Consider the following 17118-nt stretch of genomic DNA (forward strand, 5'->3'; position numbering starts at 1 on the left):
ACAATAGTGAACTGTAAAAACTACAGTATAGTACAATCATGTCCGCAAAACAACAGTAAATACTACAGTAAAGTCTGCAAAAACACTACAGTAAATACTATAGTTTTTAACCATAGTATACTATAGTGTTTTTCATGTGGGTATGTGAGAATGAGACAGGTTTGAATGTAAATATAAACTGTTTAACCGTGCTCATGCATATACACTCATAAACTGTGAAAACACATCCCGAAACACCAAGTCAAGTACGACACCAACACAAGGACATAGCTAGAGCCTGGAGTCAACATCAACGGAAAGGGCTCAATGAAAACAACATGGCTGCCTCAGAGAGCATGGCTCTACCGAGCAGTGTTTACACTGTGGCCCGACCCAGGCAGAGAATGGATTCAGCCCACACAGCACTGTGCTCTCAACCAGGGCTAATTGAGGCTGGCAAGTCTGAGCCACAGACCATTCACTCTGCCTGTCTCAGGATTAGTAGGCCGGTCCCTTGGGCACCGCACAACTGGTCTGGCTTTGTTAATAAAATGCTAAATGATAGCATCTCCAAACTAGATTTTACTGTATAGGCTATACCCGCCATTGCCAACCATTTCTCTTTGTTTGTCTGTCAACTCGGGAAAAGACGCTTGAAAGTATACTGCGGTGGCCTGAGAAAGTAGTTTGGTTTTTTTGTGCAGTGGTAAAGTTTAAGGTGGTTTGATTTCCAGTGACTCATGCTAATGTGAGGTTAGGAGCCGTATAAAATGGTTGTCATTTGTGCAATTAACAGCTGGGTTGAATTGAATAACCGTTATGAATCCTGGCTGGTTTCCAAAATGGGACACACACAACACAAAGCCCTTAACGAACAGACAAACAAACAAACTCATGTAACGCCTTGGAATGATTACAAATATTACCCAAACAATATAAATGATCCTCTTTTAAAATGTGACACACTGCTTAGGCTGGATCTGCATTACTGGTGGGGGGAACATCTAAAAAGAAAATACGCCTTTTGATTCCCAAATAGCATGAAATTATATACTCCGGAGTAATCAAATTCATTACCTCAAGATTTGAGGTTAATTTACATTTCTTTAAATACAGCTGTAAATAATTGGAGCGTTCATAATTGAATAATGGTCGTTTATTTCCAGGGTTTTTCTTTATGATGTGTATTACGGGGACGGTTCACAGGCCTAGAGCGCACAGGGCAGCTGGCGGGCACATTAAACAGACCATCAAACAAGGCCGCCATGCTAGCTGCCGCTAAAACAGAGCGCCGGCGTCCGACCCAATGCTAGTAGTAAAGATGAACACGCACCTAACACGCTAGAGGCCTAACACGCTAGAGGCCTAACACGCTAGAGCCCCGCTAGAGCTCTCAGAAGTACTGCTCTTTCACTTCTATCCATACTAAAGCCCACCCAATGGTAGGTAGTACTCCTTGTTCATTCAGGTGCATACCCCTTAAAGAATTGCCCATTCGATCCTAATCTAAGCACTAAGCAGTAAGCAGTTAACCCCCACAATCACAATAAAATGACACCTAGTTAGCCAATACCACAGCTTGTGAAGGCCCCAACACCTTGTCAAGAAGATAAACAAATGATCCGAAAGATTTTAGGCAAAGTCAAGCATCTTTGTACATTCTTTGAAAAGTCAACGCGTTAGGACATTTTTGGATGGTTGTTATTCTTAGTCTTCATTTCAAATGCCCGAATTGCAAAAATGTATTGAAATAATTCCCATTATTGTATGCACGCACGCACACAGAAGCACACACACACACACACACACTTACTCACACACTTACTCACCCAGCCCCCACACACACAGATATCCCCCCCCCCCACACACACACACACTCCTCCTCCCTTCCCCCAACCACACACACTTGAGCCCCCTGGCCTCACCCACTGCCTCCCTCCCTCTGCTCCCAGTCTCTCCCACATTGAGTGCTGCTGCTGCTCCAGTGGGTCCAGATGTGGCACTTCTCTGTTCTCCACTTTCACAGTTAAACGAAGCAGGTCATTGAGGGCCTAAGTATCATCTCCCTCAATATGCTGAATGCAGCTATTAATACTGCTGCTTGTGTGCCTTAAGACAGTGTTGGAGAACGGCCTGCTAGTGCTTACACCAAGAAACCATCAGTCTGCCTAGTTGCTAACTGTAAGGTAGTGCTGACATCCCTAACAAAGTGCGGGCGTCTGTTTTCTTCCGTATCCCATAAGAGTAGGTTTTTATCTTAGTTTTTTTGCAAGCGTAACACGCAAATAAATCCACCAAAACGATGTTAAATGGAAGATTAGCGCGTCAATGTAATTTCAATCAATATACAGTGTATAAAATATGTTACATGTTAAAGTTGATGTCAATGAGATTTGTCAATATTTAAAAACACAGGTAGCTAAGATAATACCTAGAAGGAAGCAGTGAATAGTGATGCTAAAAAGTGAATGCCCTCCAACCTAAACTATGGGTAAATGTAAGATCACGTGCTTAAATAGAAGATTTCCATCAGTGTTGAAAGTACGAACTTAATGACATTTGTCTGTAGTCAAAAACCGAGGTAATACCCAGAAGGAAGCAGTGAATGCTGATACTGGAGAGTTGGTGTCCTACAACCTCGGGAAATGAAACACTGAGCACTGAGAGGAATGTGCAGGCAGGTAGACCGGACTACAGAGGGTAAACAACGCTCCTCAACATTAACCTGATCTGACAGTTGGATGATGGTTCTCTCTCTTTTGGACACAGCTGTCAATACAGATGGATGACCTGCGCAGACAGGGGGAGAAATTAACCTGAGTGGTAGCACTCTGACCTCTTGCTACAGACACACACATCTGATAGAGTGGAAATCATTGGACTGATGGTTGACTAGTAGAGGTTGTTACTACTACTACTACTACTACTACTACTACTACTACTACTACTACTACTACTACTACTACCAATCTGCTAATAATATCACAGCAAATACTCAAATTATGTAGTAGTGTAGTAGTACTACTACTAGTAGGTTAACAAGTAATGATTGTTGGGGTTTTGGCATTTTTTATTCTATAGTACCATAGTGGTAATAGCACCATTTTAAAGTGAAGTAATAGTGGTAGACATAGGCCTAATAGGAATCACAGCTGTAAAGTTGGAGGGTGTTACGCAATGTTTTTGAGGAAGAAAGTACAATTGATTCTTTTGGGGCCGAGAGAAATTCGAGCTGGAACAGAATTAGGCCACTAACTGTCGTTTCTTCCCCCTTCCTCCAAGATGGAGGCCGGGGCCATGCAAAGTTTAGAGCCACTTACCTCTCGTTTGTTTTCAAAAGCCCTTTAGCTTCATATCTTCAGTTGTTTCAGTGGCTTTGTCTTCTCCTTTTCGCTCAAGTGTACCTTTAACCAGAGAGGGAGAAATGAAAGAGAAATGTTAATGAAAGGGACTGCCAAATGAACGGCCTCTTTGAGTGGAGAAACTTAGCGCCTAGATGATTTTCACTTTTATTTTCTGCCCTTCGGTGACCGAACGGCGAATCGCAGCGCTCGAACGAGGCAAGGCTGATTGCTGGAGAACATTGCTGGAGTGTGAATCTGCATTAAATTCCACTTGCCTTTAAAAAAATAAAAAAGAATCATCCAAAATGAGGGCCTGGCCAGAGTGTGTGTATACATGCGTGTACGTGTCCGTGTGTGTGCACATATGCGCGCGTGTGTGTAAGCCTGTATGAATGCGCGCATGTGTGTACATTTGACAATGCATGCGCGCGTGGCAAGTTCGTCTCTCTCTCCTATGTCACACACACACACACACACACATACACACACCCACCCACCCAATATTCTGTCAATACTCTCAGTAAGTCTGGAGCCATAGGCACCACAGTCTGTACGTGTGTTGTGGATACTTCGCTCACCGGGGGGGACAGACGGGTTATCTTTACCAAAAGGTAAAGAGTATCTCATCATTAAAAGAGGCCACAGGATCACTCTTATAAGACATTACAATGAATACTGTAATAATATGATTATGAAAAAAGTGTGTATCATACATGCCAGTCTGACACCTTGGGTGTTCCAGGGCAGCCGCGGTTGCATTATGACTGAGCAACACTGAGCGGAAAGGACTTTCTCCTCCCTCGATTTCTCTTAAACCGCCCTTCACCCCCCCCCCCCCCCCCCATTCTCTTCCTTGTTCTCTCAGCTCAGTTCATAGACAGGCCCCCCAGCAACCCCATCGTTACCACGACAACCGGCCAGCAGGGAGACATGATTCCTCATCCTGACGGGCCGCTTGAATTCCAGCCCGGCCAATCATAACAGCTAAAAGGGGTTGCGCCTAGTCCCCAGTGGAGCTGGGCTGGGGCACAGAGAGGAGGGGGGGATGTACAGTATGTGTGTGTGTGTGTGTGTGTGTGTGTGTGTGTGTGTGTGTGTGTGTGTGTGTGTGTGTGTGTGTATGTGTGAGAGAGAGAGATAAAGAGAGAGACAGAGAGAGAGGCGGATAGAGAGAGAATGAGAGAGTATCTGTGTGTGAAAGATTGTGTGTATATGTGTGTGTGTGTACACATGTGTGCATGGAGGGGGTATGGCAATCTGGGTTGCAGTGTGTCCTCCCCTTCGCAGCTACTCTGCTGCCAAGAGGAGCGCAAAGGGAATTTGTTTAATGCACGCCATTTATTCTCTGCACACGCTGTTGCACTACTGCTGCCCCCCTCTCTTATGTTACAGGCTAACAATGCACAGAGGCTAACGCTAGGCTAACGCTATGGCTGACGCTACGGCCAAAGCAGTGCCGTATCCTCACATGTTGGTATGAAACGAGGGCGAGGCCGTATCTCCACTCATGAGGAAAGAGCTCTCCGGTTTGTTTTCTCATGACCCTGCAACATATTGGCATGAAGTTTAGTCACCGCTGAGACAGATGGCCAAGCACCATGGTGCATAGTAAATTGGGAGATGGTGGAACGCGGATGAAAAGACATCTCAGAGCCTGCATCCTGTGATTTTCTCACTCTGTTTTTCTTTCTCCAGTACTGTGACAGGATTGGTGTTAGTGAGGCAAATGCGTTTGAGTCCTTTTGTAGCTCAGTTGGTAGAGCATGGCACTTGTAACACCGGTATAGTGGGCTTGATTCCTGGGACGACCCATATGTAAAATGCGTCTGCTGAATGGCATGTATTATATAACCAAATGCAACGAGTGTACAAAACATTAAGAACACGGTCCTAATATTCATTTACCCTCAGAACCGCCTCAATTCATCGGACTATGGTCTCTACAAGGTGTCGAAAGTGTGCCATAGGGATTTTTTTATTTATTTTTATTTCACCTTTAGTTAACCAGTTAGGCTAGTTGAGAACAAGTTCTCATTTGCAACCTGGCCAAGATAAAGCATAGCAATTCGACACATACAACAACACAGAGTTACACATGGAATAAACAAAACATACAGTCAATAATACAGTAGAACAAAAGAAAACAAAAAGTCTATTTACAGTGAGTGCAAATGAGGTAAGTTAAGGCAATAAATAGGCCATGGTGGTGAAGTAATTACAAAAAAGCAATTACACACTGGAATGGTAGATGTGCTGAAGATGAATGTGCAAGTAGAGTCAACATGGAGTCAACATGCTGGCCCATGTTGACTCCAATGCTTCCCACAGTTGTGTCAAGTTGGTTGAATGTTCTTTGGGTGGTGGAACATTCTTGATACACACGGGAAACTGTTGAAAAACCCAGCAGTGTTGCAGCTCTTGACACAAAGGCACTTTTGTCTTGCCCATTCACCCTCTGAATGGCACACATACACAATCCATGTCTCAATTGTCTTAAGGCTTAAAAATCCTTCTTTAATAACCTGTCTCCTCCCCTTCATCTACACTGATTGAAGTGGATTTAACAAGTGACATCAATAAGGGATCATAGCTTACACCTGGATTCGCCTGGTCAGTCTATGTCATGGAAAAAGCAGGTGTACCTAATATTTTATACACTGTGTATATTAACAGACTTAGCACATGGGCCAAAATACAAACACCACAAATGTCTGATCTATTCAAGAAATGTGTCTCTGTCAACAAGTGTTGTACTTGTAGCGTAAAAACACACCTTTACTAGTGGGTTGAATATGTTGGACGAATGAAATAGCATCGCCTGCTTAAGCCTCGGTGTTTGGGTGGGTGTATGCCCCCCTGTCTCTCCAAATGAGGTTCCTCCACCACACACACACACACACACACACACACACACACACACACACTGAAAGTCTTTGACTGGAAAAGGACATAACCATAGCAACCTCCGTCACCCCCCCCCCCCCCCCGTCTCACCACACCTGTCACCTTGTGTGACCCTGTCGCCCCCCCCACCCCTCCCCTCTCCAACCCCCCCCTCCCTTCCTCAATGTTCTGAGGGCATAAAGTGATTGTTGTGACCCACAGCAATTAAACCTGGGCCTCTGCCACGGAGCCGGGGGTTAGGGAAGGGGGTAGGAGGGGGGGGGGAGCTCACCTAAGCTCCTCTAATATATCGGACAGATAGAGGATCTGTGCTCTTGGCAGTCGTCCACTGTCTACCGGCGGGCGGAAGGTCAGTCGCTCACTCATCCCATTTCTGTTTTCATTTCGATATAGGTGAAATGACGTTATCGAAAATAAATAGAAACAACACCCTATGAATGCAAACAGTAAATATTACATGGCTTAGGAGATACATCAGCGGTATAATCAGCTTTAGTAAAATGAGATGAACAAGAAAAAAACCCACTTCATGGAAATTGTAGATGATAATTCAATGACATTGGAAGAATGGAACTCTGATGAGTCCGCCAAGGACTTTGGGCATGAGATAATGAACTCTAGTGCTTTCAGAAAGTACAGTATTCACACCACTTGACTTTTTCCACATTTTGTTGTGTGGTAGCCTGAATTTGAATTGGATTAAATTGAGATTTTAAGTCACTGGCTTACACACAATACCCCATAATGTCAAAGTGGAATTATGTTTTTAGAAATGTGTAAAAATGTAGAGAAAATGATCATCTACAATGTCGTGTCAATAAGTATTGAGTAAATCCAAAAAATGTAACGAGTAAAAATGTTCCAAGTCACATAATATGTTTCATGGACTAACTCTGTGTGCAATAATAGTGTATAATGTGATTTTTGAATGACTACCTCATCTCTGTACCCCACAATTATCTGTAAGGTCCCTCAGTCGAGCAGTGAATATCAAACGCAGATTCAACCAGAAAAACCAGGGAGGTTTTCCAATGCCTCGCAAAGAAGGGCACCTATTGGTAGAAAAACAGACAATGAATATCCCTTTGAGCATGTGAAGTTATTAATTACACTTTGGATGGTGTATCAATACACCCAGTCACTAAAAAGATACAGGTGTCTTTTCTTACTCAGTTGTCAGAGAGGAAGGAAACCGTTCAGGGATTTCACCATGAGGTCAATGGTGACTTTAAAACAGTTACAGAGATTAATGGCTGTGATAGGAGAAAATAACTGAAATTGTTGTTAGTCCACAATACTAACCAACATGACAGAGTGAAAAGAAGGAAGCCTGTACAGAATTAAAACATTTCAAAACATGCATCCTGTTTGCAAAAAGGCACTAAAGTAAAACTGCAAAAAGTGTGGCAAAGAAATTAACTTCATGTCCTGAATACAAATCCAATACAACACATCACTGAGTACCACTCTTCATATTTCCAAGCATGGTGGTGGCTGCGTCATGTTATGGGTATGCTTGTCACCAGCAAGGACTAGGTCTTTTTTTTGGAGTAGTGCTAAGCACAGGCAAAATCCTAGAGGAAAACCTGGTTCAGTCTGCTTTCCAATAGACACTGGGAGACAAATTCACCTTTCATCAGGACAATAACCTGAAACACAGGGCCAAATATGCACTGGAGTTGCTTAACAAGCCAACATTAAATGTTCCTGCGTGGCCTAGTTACAGTTTTGACTTAAATTGTCTTGAAAATCTATGCCAAGACTTGAAAATTGCTTTTTAGCAATGATCAACCACCAATTTAACATTTCTTTTTAAATGTGGAAATATTGTACAATCCAGGTGTGCAAAGCTTTTAGAGAGTCACCCCAAAAGACTCTCAGCTGTAGTCACTGCCAAAGGGGATCCTGACATGTATTGACTCAGGGGTGTGAATATTTATGTGAATGAGATATTTCGGATTTCTTTAAATTTCAATAAATAAATGTGCATTTCTAAAAACATGTTTCCACTTTGTCATTTGGGGTATCGTGCGTAGATGAATGCAAACAAAAATCTATTTAATCCATTTTGAATTCAGGCTGTAACATAATAAGTCAAGGGGTATGAATACTTTCTGAAGGCACTGTATCTGACAAAAGAATGAAAAATCTGTTTTTATCCTTTAAATGTGGAGCTATGTCCAAAATAACACTCTAGCAAGTCCGTCACGCAGGTCTGAAAAGTGATTAACATGTATAATCTGTTACACTTTACAATAGGGCTATATTAATAAGCATTAGTTGATGTACCCTTATAGTAAAGTATTACCATACTATCATTTACATGTTTATCATGTTGAATTACCTCATGACTTATTTAAATGATGCAATGGCTTCGTCTGAAATGCCACCTGTTGTTTGAAGTGGTGTTTTTCCCCCCTGTTCAACAAATGGGCAGCTCTGTTTCAGGATCCATCCAGCATCCATGCACTAAAACAAATAGCTGGGCCATCAGTTGGGGTCCAGTTTGGTTCAATGTCATTTCAATAATATGTATTGTTTTGTATGTGATGCAACTCAAACAGCAGCCCAAACAGCATTGACCTTGAACTCTCCTGATAACTCAAAAAATTAGACACACACCACACACACACACACACACACACACACACACACACACACACACACACACACACACACACACACACACACACACACACACACACACACACACACACACACACACACAATCCTCCACCCCACCGCCTCCACCCCATACACATATCCTCATACACAGATCGCCCTTCTAGCGAATCACATTATAACCAACAGATCAAAAGGCCTGAACAATCATACAGCCCTGTATGTTTGGTTTTTGTGGAAAATCTCCCACAGACTGACGAGCCACTCCACGGCAGCCACTCTGATTCAAGTTTCATTAGGGGGTTTGTTTTGCGCCGATAAATGCAACAGTGCCCATTATATTAGCTGGCTCTCAGCGAATCCCCAAACAATAATTACTGCTGTGTCTGTCTGTCTGCCGTAGTTGGCCTCAGCATTTCCCCTTCTCCTGTAGGTGCTTCTGGTGCAGTAGGATTGGGGTGGGAGTGACATTTCAATTAGAGCACCTGCCCGTCTAAAGTCTCGGCAGTTTTTTCCCCCTGTTCGCTAAATCACAACGCCAGACAGACTGGAGTTAGATATTCCTAATATCACAATAAATAATCTTATTGAATCTTGTGGCGATTGGTGGTGATGTATTCACAATGCTAAAATATCCCCGAAGTAGTCTCCTACCTAGGATGAGTCTGCTCCCCTGAATGACTGTGTTAACTGGGGTTAGGTTTGTATAAATCATAAAATGTCATCAAACTCAACCTTTTATCTTTTTCAGTGATGAAGACATGGATGTCTCATGGTGGGGTATGCAAAATGGATCAACTTTGATCACCTTAATCTCCTGAATGTTTTGGTATTCAGGTCCAAAAAGTCACTTTCTGACCACTTCTACCACAGGCAAACACGTATGGAAGGTTTCCTTCAAATCAAAATGGGTGCAGTCAGAAAGTGATTGAAATCATATGGAGCGATCTGTCTAGTAAATCTGCTGATGCCCTTCAGTGGGAGGCTGGTGACATTGGATTGGAAGCATTATTTGGTCACAGATGTGTCCCTCGGCCAGGGGGACTGGACACAGCAGAGGATTAATTACTATAAATCATCTCTCTCTTTCTCTCTCTCTCTCTCTCTCTCTCTCTCTCTCTCTCTCTCACACACACACACACACACGTTTATGACTGCTCAGACTGTTGAGTCCAGCTTGCGGCTTTCTCTTTATCCATCTAGCTCTCTCCACTCCTCTTTTTCTCTCATTTGTGGAAGAAGTTTTGTATGGCTGTACTGTAGCCTATGTTAAAGGTATCCCATATTTCTCTGAGGAAAGCCAAGATATCACTATTACGTCTTCACATTGACCCATAAATCTCAAGATTAGCTGTTTGGTGAAAACAATGGCACCCATCAAATGGGATCGAGGGGACCAAGAAACAAGCCTGTAAACTTGCCCTGTGGATGAAATTGGGACATAAGTCACTCATATTTAATAGATGCTTGCATATATTGACATTTAGTTGAACATTCCAGAAAACCTCTGTCTAAGACCAGTGGGAAATCCTATTTCCAAACATTATTTGTCATCTTCTCACACGTGACGACTCGGCAAATAATTAAATGAATAAACAAATCGCTTTGGAGAAATATAATCAGTGCTTAGTACGCCCGTCGTCATTGAGCGAGGGGATAGGGCTTGTGTGGCATGGTGATTGGCAGCAGGGGTCGGTTCTGGGAAGGGGGTGGGGTTCTGGGAAGGGGAGGGGTGGCGATGGGGGAGGGGGGGGGTGAAGTAGTTTAGTTTATTATTACAATTATCTATTGGTGCCGTATTTGTGTGGCATGGAATTCCGAAGCTTCCAAGAGCTTTGACCTCCCCAGCCCTGGACCAGAGGTTTGCAAAGCCTGGATCATCCCCTCTAATCCGCACTCATTAAGGATGAGCTGCATGATAGCGCACCACCACCCTCCACACCCATCCACACTCTAACCACCCTCCCCACTGTGGATGAGTGGCGGCTTTTATGGCAAATGTTATAAATTACTGCAGGCCATTGCATGTGTGCAACTGCTGGCTCAGTAAATACTGCACCCACACACATTAATAGGGACTATAGTGATTGGAGTGACAAACTGTGTGGGGGGGAAGAGGAGGGACGTTTGGTCGATCAAGGGAAGTTTACTGTAAGTTGTGCACTGCACTGTACTCACAGGAAATGAGTTGTTTTAAGAGATGGGAAGGGGAGAGAAGTTGAGATTTAGAGTTCTTGTAATGCCGGGTGTGTAGGTGGCAGGGAAGTCAGGCGAGTTGTTTTAAGAGATGGGAAGGGGTGAGAAGTTGACATTTTGAGTTCTTGTAATGCCGTGTGTGTAGGTGGCAGGGAAGTCAGGCGCAGGAGAATCAAATTTGGTATAAATGGAGTAGTTTAATAACGTTTAACAAAACTCCAAAACCAAAGTACATAATAAATAAAAGTGGGTACAAGAACCCGTTGCGCACCAATACATAATACACGAGCATAACAAACAAACAATCTCTGACAAGGACATGAGGGGAAACAGAGGGTTAAATACACAACATGTAATGAATGGGATTGGAACCAGGTGTGTAGGAAGACAAGACAAAACCAATGGAGAATGAAAAATGGATCAATGATGGCTAGAAGACCGGCGACGTCGACCGCCGAGCACCGCCCGAACAAGGAGAGGCATCGACTTCGGCAGAAGTCGTGACAGTTCTAGGTACATTGGGTTGAGACAGCTTGCGATAAGTATGCAGTAGGCTAATCTGACACTCGTGATGCCCATTTTTACCCACTTAAAATGTGCTTCCTTCTATAAAAACTTTAGGTAGCAGGTATTAAATTGGCCAAAACATGGAATGTAAAATATTTTTGGGGATGTTATATTAGAGATATTGGTCTTCAAATACATTCCAAATGGCCTCTCCTCTCCACTAAGTCTACACATGAAGCCCTGGGGTGAACAACAGCTGGGAGTTTAGATAAATGACATCTACGCTATCCTCCAAAGATGTGATCTCGGTTCCTGAGCAGCAAATTAAAAATGTAAACCCATTTAGCAAGGTGGCCCAGAGTAACTTCAAGCAGTGTGGTCGGGAGGGGACGGATGCGCGATATTCCATCAGCGTCGTGTCACGCCGACCCTCTGAGTAATGACACCAGTCGCCAGACTCGCCCGCTACTCAGCGAGAGGCCCATCCACAAGAGGAAAATGTGTCACAATATACTCCAGCCGTAATTGATCTTGGTGCCATCTTTATTTTTAAACCCCCTTCCCTTCCGTCGTCTTCTTGAAATGTCTGACGAATTTCAATAAAGTGCCACCATTGGGCCTATTACTCGGACAGAAACGAGGCAGTAGCTGCTGACTTAATTGTTCTCCTGTCTTTTGTCTGCCTGGAGGAGAGAGGAGATTTTATACCGTCCCTTTGGAGGGTGCCATGTTTAAAAATGCACAGCCTCACTGAGATTGTATTAAAAGCACAAGGACAAGGGATAAAATTAGGATAGAAGGGATACAGTGAGAGAAAAAAGTATTTGATCCCCTGCTGATTTTGTACGTTTGCCCACTGACAAAGAAATGATCAGTCTATAATTTTAATGGAAGGTTTATTTGAACAGTGAGAGACAGAATAACAACAAACAAATCCAGAAAAACGCATGTCAAAAATGTTATAAAATTATTTGCATTTTAATGAGGGAAATAAGTATTTGACCCCCTCTCAATCAGAAAGATTTCTGGCTCTCAGGTGTCTTTTATACAGGTAACGAGCTGAGATTAGGAGCACACTCTTAAAGGGAGTCCTCCTAATCTCAGCTTGTTACCTGTATAAAAGAGACCTGTCCACAGAAGCAATCAATCAATCAGATTCCAAACTCTCCACCATGGCCAAGACCAAAGAGCTCTCCAAGGATGTCAGGGACAAGATTGTAGACCTACACAAGGCTGGAATGGGCTACAAGACCATCGCCAAGCAGCTTGGTGAAAAGGTGACAACAGTTGGTGTGATTATTCGCAAATGGAAGAAACACAAAAGAACTGTCAATCTCCCTCGGCCTGGGGCTCCATGCAAGATCTCACCTCGTGGGGTTGCAATGATCATGAGAACGGTGAGGAATCAGCCCAGAACTATTACAAAGAACTATCATAAGTACTGAGCTAAAGCTGAGGCCAACCCCGCAAAATGCAGTCACATACACATTCAAAGAGTCCAACAAAAAGTTCTGATACAACCTCAGCAAATCAATTAATTCACATTAAAATCCTTCATAAACAAATTGAATAACACATTCATAAATGGCAAGACAAAATACATCATAAGTAATAAGGTTTGAAGTGTCTTTCCTACAGTATATCTAGGGACATAAAAAAGGAAGGAAATATAGGTTTTTTTGAGACACAAAACTACATCCATACTTCCATTCATTTTTTTACCAGTACTGGTTACTTTCAGATGAGTCCCGTGGGGCTTGAGGGGGTAATAGAGCAAAATGGAGAACACCATCATGTTTGTGAGAGTCTCATTTTTCTATATAGTGGGTCATATTAGTTTGTCAGCCGGTCGGACGCTACAGACGTTTTTGTGAGACACACTACACTGTAGCTCGGCCACCTTCCACCGCAGATGCGCAAGGCCAACGTAAGCAGATGCCTTGGATTGAGACCCAGCCCCATGCAAAAAGCCAGATATCACTAGCTTAAACTGATAGATTTTGACAGGGATTTTAAAAATGTTGTTACATAGATTGACGCATGGGTGCAACACACAGCCTATGTACCACTTTCCCTTACTGAAGAAACAGGCTCCTGGCAAACAGTTGTTGCAAATATTTGGCCAATTTGCTGCAAATTTGCGGCAAGCTTATATTTTCACAAGATAATTCGTTTTGTAGCACACTGTTGTGGCAAATTTGCGGTGACTTGTGAAGTTCTGGCAAACAATTCTGGGAAACTTGTGGCGAACATTCAACTGTTTGCTGTACATTTGCTGCAAATTCATTATGAATATGCAAATTAGATCCGGATTTTGGTTACTTTGTGCATAACATTGAAGTGTGTTACAGTGCCTTCAGAAAGTATTCACACCCCTTTACTTTTTCCAAATTTTGTTGTGTTATAGCCTGAATTTATAAAGTATTAAATTGAGATTTTGTGTCACTGATCTACACACACAACACTGCATAATGTCAAAGTGGAATTTTCTTAATTTTCTCAATTAAGAAAAAATGTAAAGTTGAAATTTCTTGAGTCAATAAGTATTCAACCCCTTTGTCATGGCAAGCCTAAATAAGTTAACAAATTACATAGAAGTGGCATGGACTCATTCTGTGTTCAATAATAATGGTTAACATGATTTTTAAATGACTACCTCATCTCTGTACCCCATAAATACAATTATCTGTAGGGTCCCTCAGTAGAGCAGTGAATTTCAAACACAGATTCAACCACAAAGACCAAGGAGGTTTTTCAATGCATTGCAAAGAAGGGCACCGATTAGTAGATGTGATTTAAAAAAAAAAAGAATATCCCTTTGAGCATGGTGAAGTTATTAATTAGGCTTTGGATGGTGTATCAATACACCCAGTCACTGCAAAGATACAGGCTTCCTTCTTAACTCCTTTGCTGGAGAGGAAGGAAACTGCTCAGGGATTTCACTAATTGGCCAATGGTGATTTTAAAACAGTTACAGAGTTTAATGGTTGTGATATGAGAAAACTGAGAGTGGATCAACACCTTTGTAATTTAGGTTTGTATTTTGGAGTAAAAATGAAGGAAGCCTGTGCATCCTGCTTACAACAAAGTAATACTGCCAAAAATGTGGCAAAGAAATGAACTTTTTGTATTGAATACAAAGCGTTATGTTTGGGGCAAATCCAACACAACACATCACTGAGTACCATTCTTCATATTTTCAAACATTATGGTGACTGCATCATGTTATGGTTATGTGTGCTTGTCATTGGCAAGGACTAGGGAGTTTTTAGGATAAAAATAAACAGAATACAGCTACGCACAGGCAAAATCCTAAAGAAACCCCTGCTTCAGTCTTCTTTCCAACAGGACAATAACCTCAAACACATGTACAAATCTACATTGGAGTTGCTTTCCAAGATGACATTGAATGTTCCTGACTGGCCTAGTTACAGTTTTGACTTAAATCGGCTTGCAAATCTATGGCAAGACTTAAACATGGCTTTCTAGATATGATCAACAATTGACTTGACAGAGGTTGAGGAATTAAAAAAATGATAATGGGCAAATATTGTTCAATCCAGGTGTGCAAAGCTCTTAGACACTCAACCAACAAAACACACAGCTGTAATCGCTGCCAAAGGTGTTCCTAACATGTATTGTCTCAATGGGGTGATAACTTACATAATCAAGATATATTCGTTTTATCATTGACCAAAAATGACAGATCAATCAATTTTAATCCCACTTTGTAACACAACAAAATGTGTAAAAAGTCAAGGGGTGTGACTACTTTCTGAAGGCACTGAAGCTACTTAAACCAAATCACATATAACTTTAACTTAACCTGCTTCTCACAGCGAAAAAAACGAATCATACTAAATTGACTAAATATACTAAACAACATGTATTCAATGTCTTAACCGATAAATATACATCCAATACAGTTTTCTTAGTGATCTCATAATGAAAACATTATGCCAAGTGTCACAATAACAACCTTGAAATCATCAGCATTTAAATTAGAGAAAGAGAATGAACAAGATTTATGTATTTAAAACAACAAAAACAAATCAACCCCAATTCCGAACTATTGGCTTTTTGAGCGATCTTCGGAGATGGCGGCCAGGGCTGGCCCTAGCCTTTTGGGGGCCGTAAGAGAGATATGGTTTGGGGGCTCTCCGCCTCGCTGCAAAACATTTTAGTGGCCCCCCTCCTGATGGCGGAGAGAACATTTTTTGTTTTAATGTTCATTTCCTTGCAATTTTACACATTTTGGCATACAGAAAATGTTGCAGTTTTATAACATATTTCATGCAATTCTCTACTCATTTTGCCATGGGGCAGAGAGACGTTTTTGTTGCAGTTTTACAGCTAATTTCCTGCAATTCTATGCATTTTGCCATATGGTGGAGAGAAATGTTTGCAGTTTTAAAGAACATTTCCTGCAATTATACACATTTTTCCATGACTTATGCCATGTTAATATGATATCTGAGTGAGAATGACTAGCAAAATCAATGGGGGCCACCTGGAGGTCAGGGCCTCTGGGCATGGTCAGTAAGTTTAGTTGCTGGCTAGACTAACCTCTAATCAAAAAATTGTGAGCTTACATGGCTAATTAAGTGACTGACATAACAAGAGAATAACTGCTGATGCACAACCAAATATCGAAATTGCATCTGGTGTATTCTACTATTCTTACTCTCAATAGTAAGTTGAGAACCTGACTGAGTTCCTCTGTCGGGGGCCCCCTACCAGCTGCGGGAGTCCTTCGTCCAAAGCTGGTTGAATGCATGCACTGAAACAATTAGAAAATACCAACAAAAAAAAACATTAAAAGATACTGAAAACATTTTCTATTTTGGCATCTTAAAAGGTAGACAGCGGCTAATGGGCAGGTTTGGCTTTGGAAAAGTGGGGTCAGCTGTTACAAAGTTGTATAAAAGCTATATGAACAAACAATGCAGCTAGCATAAACTGGGACATAAACTGTCCCGGACAAAAAAAATGGTTGACCAATATTCATCTGTTCTTTGAAATTTTAAAATGTGTATTTTCCCATATATAGACACATCCTATGTGTTTTAATCAAATCAACTATATGCACTGAGCTTGTCTGATGCTTTAAGCACACTGTTTGATAAAATACTTAAGACACACAAATGACTAGAGGGAGTCCGACCGCAATTTGATTGTGCAGGGCTGGGCTCAGACTTTCTGCGCTATGCTAAAAAGAATTACAGCGAGTGACTGCGTGACTAGCACCCGTTGTCTATCTCTCCTCCTGCTGCAGCAACCACCACAGAACATCAGCAGTGTTTATCGTGCTGTCCCTGTTGCTGAAAGATAATTACAGCCAATTCTGACTCAAAGGTTCTGTTACCGAAATCCCTCATTTGTTTCAGAAAAACATTCCCTATTCCCTCAACCCTTGCTCTCTTACAAGACACATGCATGCATCGCATGTGACCAGCAGGGCCTGACCATAACAGCAAAATAGATGAAGAGGACATGACAAAAAAACTCAAAATGGTGGAATGTTTACTGGTTGCTCAGGGGGTAAAGGGGAAGTCAGATATGTGGA

The 17118-nt window shown here is 42.1% G+C and overlaps 1 protein-coding gene across 1 annotated transcript in view; it reads right to left on the reverse strand.

Annotated features, from left to right (window-relative positions):
• The window catches only part of LOC106613507 (receptor-type tyrosine-protein phosphatase S), a 283006-nt gene that overhangs the window by 226099 nt on the left and 39789 nt on the right, over positions 1-17118 (reverse strand). The window contains exon 2 of the mRNA XM_082956707.1: positions 3300-3383. The gene's annotated coding sequence lies outside the window, so the exon portion shown is untranslated. The remainder of the gene's footprint in view (positions 1-3299; positions 3384-17118) is intronic.

The sequence above is a fragment of the Salmo salar genome, chromosome 10 (assembly GCF_965601325.2).
Source record: "Salmo salar chromosome 10, fSalSal1, whole genome shotgun sequence".
NCBI lineage: Eukaryota > Metazoa > Chordata > Actinopteri > Salmoniformes > Salmonidae > Salmo > Salmo salar.